The sequence below is a fragment of the Sorex araneus genome, chromosome X (genome assembly GCF_027595985.1).
Source record: "Sorex araneus isolate mSorAra2 chromosome X, mSorAra2.pri, whole genome shotgun sequence".
In the NCBI taxonomy this organism is placed as follows: domain Eukaryota; kingdom Metazoa; phylum Chordata; class Mammalia; order Eulipotyphla; family Soricidae; genus Sorex; species Sorex araneus.
The window spans coordinates 119,624,401-119,633,462 of record NC_073313.1 but is presented as its reverse complement, the minus strand read 5'-3'; positions in this window follow the sequence as shown (position 1 = coordinate 119,633,462).

Genomic DNA, 9,062 nt, shown 5'->3' with positions numbered 1-9,062 from the left:
GGCTCTTAGCAGTGAAGTACAAGTGTTGCATGTAAGACCGTGGATTCAGTCCCCAGCACGCGCGCGCGCGCACACACACACACACGTAGAAAAGAAAACCAGAAGCGGGCTGGAGAGATAGCACAGCGGGTAGGGCGTTTGCCTTGCACGCGGCCGACCCAGTTTCGAACCCCAGCATCCCATATGGTCCCCTGAGCCCGCCAGGCGTGATTCCTGAGTTCATGAGCCAGGAGTGACCCCTGTGCATCGCCGGGTGTGACCCATAAAACAAAACAAAACAAAAAAACCCAGAAGCAAAGATAGACACACCTTTTTTTTTTTCTTTTTGGGTCATACCCGGCGATGCTCAGGGGTCACTTCTAGCTCTGCATCTCATGAATCACCCCTGGCTGTGCTCGGGGGACCATATGGGATGCTGGGAATCGAACCCTGGTCGGCCGCGTGCAAGGCAAACGCCCTACCCACTGTGCTATCGCTCCAGCCCCTAGACATAACTTTTTTATTCTTGTTGTTCGTTTTGTTTGGGGGCCACACCTGGTCGTGCTCAGGAGCTACTCCCAACCCTCTGGTCAGAGGTTATTTCTGGCAGTATTTGGGAAACTATGTGGTGGCAGGAATGGAACCCGGGCCTCCCACATGTGAAGCATACATGTGCTCAAGTCATCTTCCCAGTCCACTGATGCGCCAAGATTACTCAGTAGCACTCTGTGTGTGTCGGTGTTTGTGTGTGTATGTCCCTGTGTTGCAAGGGATCAATCCCAGGGCATCTCACATGCAAGCCAAGCACCCTACAGGCTGAGGGGCAGGAGGGAAACTGAGGACATTGGTAGCAGGAAAGACACTGGTGAAGGGACGGGTGTTTTTTGATTAAATGGTGATTTAATCAAAAACTAAAAGAAAAGTGGCTGGGCTCGGGTTGGGACCAGAGAGATAATACAGCAGGTAGGGTGCTTGCCTCGTAGGTGCTCGATGAAGTTGGGCCCAAAAGCAAAAAAACCACACACACAAACAAACAAACAAACAAAAGAATGACATTTACTCCTTTTTTTTGCTTTTTGGGTCACACCTGGCGGTGCACAGGGGTTACTCCTGGCTCTGCACTCAGAAATTACCCCTGGCTGTGCTCAGGGGACCATATGGGATGCTGGGAATCGAACCCGGGTCGGCTGCGTGCAAGGCGAACGCCCTACCCGCTGTAATATCGCTCCAGCCCTACCAGTAATTCTTAAATATAAACTTTTATCATTTACTATGTCCACAAAAGGGACTGGGCACTTATTTTTCCGCAGGAGGAAGGCACTCCCATCAGTGTTCCTGGTTCTATGTCAGGGATCACACTTAGTTTTTTTTTTTTTTTTTAGCTTTTTGGGTCACACCCGTCTATGCACAGGGGTCACTCCTGGCTCATGCACTCAGGAATCACCCCTGGCGGTGCTCAGGGGACCATATGAGATGCTGGGATTCGAATCTGGGTTGGCCGAGTGCAAGGCAAACGCCCTACCCGCTGTGCTATCACTCCAGTCCCCTAGGGATAACTATTGGCAGTACTCAGAGGACCATCCTGAGTGCCAGGGATGGAATCCAGGCCTAACCACTGTACTATAGTTCTGGACTCTAAATGATTTATTGTAAATTAAAATATACAGCTGAGGGGCCGGAGCGATAGCACAGCGGGTAAGACGATTGCCTTGCATGCGGCCGACCCGGGTTCGATTCCCGGCATCCCATATGGTCCCCCAAGCACTGCCAGGAGTAATTCCTGACTGCAAAACCAAGAGTAACCCCTGAGCATCGCTGGGTGTGACCCAAAAAGCAATAAATAAATAAATAAATAAATAAATAAATAAATAAATAAAAGTATACAGCTGAGGGGGCTGGAGCAATAGCAAGCCTGTGCATCCCCGGGTGTGACCCAAAAACAGCAACAACAAAAATACATACAGCTGAAGGGTGACTGATTATACTTGTCCCTGAGAAGTGTGTCCTTGAGGAAAAATGCTGAGGACGGTGAGATCCTTGTAGGTTACCAATTACTAAAGGCTGTTGATGTCCTTGCAATCATCATCCCGTTTCTTACTCTGCATCTCCACTTGTAGACAGATGCCCTGGAGGTTTACCCAGAAAATGTGCTCTGGGGGCCTCAGCGGACCCTCCATCCAGTACCTGTGCTTGGGCGCTAGAGGGCAGCAGACCACCACGAAAGGCTTCGCTTCGGCTCGCTGAGAGGCGGGGCCCACAGAGCTGAGCAGGGTTGCCTCACCTCCCTGCGTGTGCAATGGAAGTGAAGGCCCGGGCAGAGAGCTCAGAGGCCTGAGCACACGCTTTGCAAGCAGGGCTCCTAGGTTGGATCTGTGGTGGCACCACATGATCCCCGGGAGCAAGCGTGAAGGCCCGCCCAGTCTGACACCCGAACCAAACTACACATAAACGGGAATTAATATGATTGTGGTGCAGGCTTGCTGTCGCAATGAAATAAGATGGCTTGTCCGAAATGGCTGGGCTAGGCAGGCTGAGGGGCAGGAGGGAAACTGAGGACATTGGTAGCAGGAAAGTACACTGGTGAAGGGACGGGTGTTGGAACCTTGTGAGACTGAAACCGAATCATGAACAACTTTGGAACTCTGCATCTCATGGTGATTTAATCAAAAACTAAAAGAAAAGTGGCCGGGCTCGGGTTGGGACCAGAGAGATAATACAGCAGTAGGGTGCTTGCCTCGTAGGTGGTCGATGAAGTTGGGCCCAAAAACAAAAAAAAACCACACACACAAACAAACAAACAAAAGAATGACATTTACTCCTTTTTTTTTTCTTTTTGGGTCACAATTGGCGGTGCACAGGGTTTACTCCTGGCTCTGCACTCAGGAATTACCCCTGGAGGTGCTCAAGGGACCATATGGGATGCTGGGAATTGAACCTGGGTCGGCCGCGTGCAAGGCGAACGCCCTACCCGCTATAATATCGCTCCAGCCTACCAGTAATTTTTTTTTTCTCTTTGGGTCTCACCCGGCGATGCACCGGAGTTACTCCTGGCTTTGCACTCAGGAGTTACTCCTGGCGGTCCTCAAGACCCCTAGGGATCACTCCAGACCCCTAGGGATCACTCTTGGCAGTACTCAGAGGACCGTTGGTAGTGTTGGGGATCGAATCCAGGCCTACCCACCGTACTATCGCTCTGGCCTCTAAATGATTCATTGTAAATTAAAATATACAGCTGAGGGGACTGGAGCAATAGCACAGCGTGTAGGGCGTTTGCCTTGCACGCGTCCGACCCGGGTTCGATTCCCAGCATCCCATATGGTCCCCCGAGCACCGCCAGGAGTAATTCCTGAGTGCATGAGCCAGGAGTAAACTCTGTGCATCCCCGGGTGTGACCCAAAAACAACAACAAAAATATATACAGCTGAAGGGTGACTGGTTATACTTGTCCTTGAGAAGTGTGTCCTTGAGGAAAAATGCTGAGGACGGTGAGGTCCTTGTAGGTTACCAATTACTAAAGGCTGTTGATGTCCTTCCAATCATCATCCCGTTTCTTACTCTGCATCTCCACTTGTAGACAGATGCCCTGGAGGTTTGTTTACCCAGAAAATGTGCTCTGGGGGCCTCAGCGGACCCTCCATCCAGTACCTGTGCTTGGGCGCTAGAGGGCAGCAGACCACCACGAAAGGCTTCGCTTCGGCTCGCTGAGAGGCGGGGCCCACAGAGCTGAGCAGGGTTGCCTCACCTCCCTGCGTGTGCAATGGAAGTGAAGGCCCGGGCAGAGAGCTCAGAGGCCTGAGCACACGCTTTGCAAGCAGGGCTCCTAGGTTGGATCTGTGGTGGCACCACATGATCCCCGGGAGCAAGCGTGAAGGCCCGCCCAGTCTGACACCCGAACCAAACTACACATAAACGGGAATTAATATGACTGTGGTCCAGGCTTGCTGTCGCAATGAAATAAGATGGCTTGTCCTAAATGCCTGGGCTAAGCAGGCTGAGGGGCAGGAGGGAAACTGAGGACATTGGTAGCAGGAAAGTACACTGGTGAAGGGACGGGTGTTGGAACCTTGTGAGACTGAAACCGAATCATGAACAACTTTGGAACTCTGCATCTCATGGTGATTTAATCAAAAACTAAAAGAAAAGTGGCCGGGCTCGGGTTGGGACCAGAGAGATAATACAGCAGTAGGGTGCTTGCCTCGTAGGTGGTCGATGAAGTTTGGGCCCAAAAGCAAAAAAAAAAAAAAAAAAAACCCACACAAAAACAAACAAACAAAAGAATGACATTTACTCCTTTTTTTTTCTTTTTGGGTCACACCTGGCAATGCACAGGGGTTACTCCTGGCTCTGCACTCAGGAATTACCCCTGGAGGTGCTCAAGGGACCATATGGGATGCTGGGAATCAAACCTGAGTCGGCCTCGTGCAAGGCGAACGCCCTACCCGCTGTAATATCGCTCCAGCCCTACCAGTAATTCTTAAATATAAACTTTTATCATTTACTATGTCCACAAAAGGGACTGGGCACTTATTTTTCCGCAGGAGGAAGGCACTCCCATCAGTGTTCCTGGTTCTATGTCAGGGATCACTCTTAGTTTTTTTTTTTTTTTTGCTTTTTGGGTCACACCGTCGATGCACAGGGGTCACTCCTGGCTCATGCACTCAGGAATCACCCCTGGAGGTGCTCAGGGGACCATATGAGATGCTGGGATTCGAATCTGGGTTGGCCGAGTGCAAGGCAAACGCCCTACCCGCTGTGCTATCACTCCAGTCCCCTAGGGATAACTCTTGTCAGTACTCAGAGGACCATCCTTAGTGCCGGGGATGGAATCCAGGCCTAACCACTGTACTATCGCTCTGGACTCTAAATGATTTATTGTAAATTAAAATATACAGCTGAGGGGGCTGGAGCAATAGCACAGCGGGTAGGGCGATTGCCTTGCACGTGGCCGACCCGGGTTCGATTCCCAGCATTCCATATGGTCCCCCAAGCACCGCCAGGAGTAATTCCTGAGTGCATGAGCCAGGAGTAAACCCTGTGCATCCCCGGGTGTGACCCAAAAACAGCAACAACAAAAATATATACAGCTGAAGGGTGACTGATTATACTTGTCCCTGAGAAGTGTGTCCTTGAGGAAAAATGCTGAGGACGGTGAGGTCCTTGTAGGTTACCAATTACTAAAGGCTGTTGATGTCCTTGCAATCATCATACCGGTTCTTACTCTGCATCTCCACTTGTAGACAGATGCCCTGGAGGTTTACCCAGAAAATGTGCTCTGGGGGCCTCAGCGGACCCTCCATCCAGTGCCTGTGCTTGGGCGCTAGAGGGCAGCAGACCACCACGAAAGGCTTCGCTTCGGCTCGCTGAGAGGCGGGGCCCACAGAGCTGAGCAGGGTTGCCTCACCTCCCTGCGTGTGCAATGGAAGTGAAGGCCCGGGCAGAGAGCTCAGAGGCCTGAGCACACGCTTTGCAAGCAGGGCTCCTAGGTTGGATCTGTGGTGGCACCACATGATCCCCGGGAGCAAGCGTGAAGGCCCGCCCAGTCTGACACCCTGAACCAAACTACACATAAACGGGAATTAATATGACTGAGGTGCAGGCTTGCTGTCGCAATGAAATAAGATGGCTTGTCCTAAATGGCTGGGCTAGGCAGGCTGAGGGGCAGGAGGGAAACTGAGGACATTGGTAGCAGGAAAGACACTGGTGAAGGGACGGGTGTTGGAACCTTGTGTGACTGAAACCCAATCATGAACAACTTTGGAACTCTGCATCTCATGGTGATTTAATCAAAAACTAAAAGAAAAGTGGCCGGGCTCGGGTTGGGACCAGACAGATAATACAGCAGTAGGGTGCTTGCCTCGTAGGTGGTCTATGAAGTTTGGGGCCAAAAGCAAAAAAAAAAAAAACCCACGCAAAAACAAACAAACAAAAGAATGACATTTACTCCTTTTTTTTTCTTTTTGGGTCACACCTGGCAATGCACTCAGGAATTACCCCTGGAGGTGCTCAAGGGACCATATGGGATGCTGGGAATCAAACCCGAGTCGACCAAGTGCAAGGCAAACACCCTACCTGCTGTGCTATTGCTCCTACCCCTGACATTTACTCCCTTTATATTATTTTGGTTTTTTTAATTTTCTTTTCATTTGTTTGTTTGAGGGGTCATAGCCAACAATACTACTCCTGGCTTTGTGCTGGGGTGGGAGGTAGAGGGAATTCATTTTCAGTTTGGGAGACCATATGGTACCAGAAATTAAACATAGGGATTCCTCATACTAAAGATTCTCTCAACCCATAGAGCCATCTCCCCAGCTCGTTATATCCTAATTTTAATGCATTTTACCTTAAAAATGGATCTTAGGACCCATTAACAAACTGCATCCATTCCTTCATCTGGCAGAGATATAGATGCAAAAAGAATGATAACAGCATGATAAGTGCAATGATAAGAGTATTCAGAGATATCGAGGGAGGAATGAACTCATGTTTTAAACAGAAAATGTGGGGGTCAGAACAATAGTACAGCGGGTAGGGTGTTTGCCTTGCACATGACTGACCTGGGTTTGATTCCCAGCATCCCATATAGTCTCCCGAGCACCGCCTGGAGTAATTCCTGAGTTCAAATCCCGGAGTAACCCCTGTGCATCGCCAGGTGTGACCCCAAAATTAAAAAAATATAAAAATAAAAATTAAATTAACAGAAAATGTCTGATATGCGGGCTAGAGCAATAGTACAGTGGGTAGGGCATTTGTTTTGCATGAAGCCATCCCAGTTCAACCCCTGGCATCCCATATGGTCCCCAGAGCCCTACAGGAGTGATCCCTTAGCATTGAACCAGGAATAATCCCTGAACAATACCAGGTGTGGCCCTAAAACAAAACAAAATCAACAACCACAATAACAAAGCTCTCATAAAGGTCTGATGTGAAATCAGAGTATGTCCCTAATCAGCAGTGACTCATATATTAAGAAGTTGCATCCCCATATACTTAATCTAGAGTTTGGGGGTCCCAGAGTGGCAACATTTTATACAAACGGAAAGCATTTTGCTTTAAATAAAAAAAAGTTCTCTGGGACCAGAGAGATAGTACAGCAGGTAGAGCATTTGCCTTGCCCACACCAGACCCGGGTTCAAACCCCAGAATCCCATATGGTTCCCTGGGTCTGTCAGAAGTGATCCTTGGGGTTGGAGCAATAGCACAGCGGGTAGGGTGTTTGCCTTGCACCTGGCCAACCCGGGTTTGATTCCCAGCATCCCATATGGTCCCCTAAGCATCGCCAGGAGTAATTCCTGAGTGGACAGCCAGGAGTAACCCCTGGGCAAGACCAGGTGTGAACCTAAAAGCAAAAAAAAAAAGAAGTGATCCTTGAGTGCAGAGACAGGAATAAGCCCTGAGCAGCACTGGATGTGACCCCAAAACAAGCAAAATACACCAAACAACAATTTCTCACTGACGTACTGAAGAGCACTGGATACTCTTTTTTTTTTTAGGTCACACCCGGCAATGCACAGGGGTTACTCCTGGCTCTGAACTCAGGAATTACCCCTGGTGCTGCTCAGGGGACCATATGGGATGCTGGGAATTGAACCCGGGTCGGCCGAGTGCAAGGCAAACGCCCTACCCGCTGTGCTGTCGCTCCAGCCCCAGTACTGGATACTCTTTTCCCATTATCTTTTGCTGGGTAATGAATTCTTCCAAGTGATGCCCTAAAACTAACCCTTTATTTCCATCCTCATTTCACGCTCCCTCCAGATATAGTGGCTTCCTGCCCACCAAGAGTGATCTCTGAGCACAGAGCGAAGAGTAAACCCTGAACACCGCTGATGCAACTCCCCCACTCCCCCTAAACCAATATGGCAGCTTCCCTTGTGCACCAGTGGGGTTCTCCTTGGCCTTTCTCTCTCTACTTGGCCTCACATTCTCCAGACCCTCTGCAGTGCCTTAGGTTTCTCATTACATGATGATCTCGGGGAAGTGAGTAAGGTAGTGAGTTGGACTGAGTTTTCGATGAGACTGGAACTGCAAACTACCAACTTCTTCTGACCTGAAACCTTGAAATGGGTCTCAGAGCCAGTCCCTGGGCAGGTGACCCAGCCAGTCATACAGGATGCTGTGCTTAGTTTGTTGGCCTGCTTTGGCCATCTTAAAATTCTTTTCATTCCCCCCTTCTTCCCTTCGTTTCAATGACCAGGGGTCACATGCATGCTTGCTTGTGGTGCTTGCTGGAGGTCGAACACTTTTTTGTTTGTTTTCTAGGTCACACCCGGCTATGTTCAGGGTATTTTTCTGGCTCTGCACTTAAGAATTACTCCTGCCAATGCTCCGGGGCCCCTATGGAATGTCAGGGATTGAATCCCACGTTGGCCGCATGCAAGACAGATGTCCAACTCACTATATTATCACCCTGGTCCCAAGGAGGTTGCACATTTTAGTGGCGCTGCTGGCATTCACCTGGCTACACACCGTGGATTGCACACTGTTCTGGTCTTGCAGGGGGAGGGGGCATCCCAAGAAGCAGGGCTGCAGTGAGCACTCCAGGGACTGAACTCATGTTTGCAATGCTTTCTATTGCTGAGCCATCCCTGGGCCCCTAAATTTCTAAAATTCTATTTTGGAAGCCATCCACTTTGGGAGTCTGCCTAGTCTCTCTCTCTCTCTCTCTCTCTCTCTCTCTCTCTCTCACACACACACACACACACACACACACACACACACAAGATAGGTATTGGGTTGATTTTTTTGTTTGGTTTTGTTTTGGGGCTTCACACATGAGTTCTCAAGGCTTACTCCTGGTTCTGCATTTAGGGATCACTCCTAGTGAGCGTGGGGGACCGTATGGGATGCCAGGGATCAAACCTGGGTCAGCCATGTGTAAGGTAAGAGCCCTACCCGCTGTACTATTGAACCAACTTTCAAAGCAGGGGGAGGGTACTGGAATGCAGAAATTGGAGGACTTGCTTCTTTCTTTCCCATCTGAGCCCAGTCATGGCAAGGGTCCACCATTAAAGAGGCAGTGAGGAGAGACTAGGCCATTATCCATAGTACAAGCAAATCGATGAAGTGGACTCCAAGAACTGTAACCC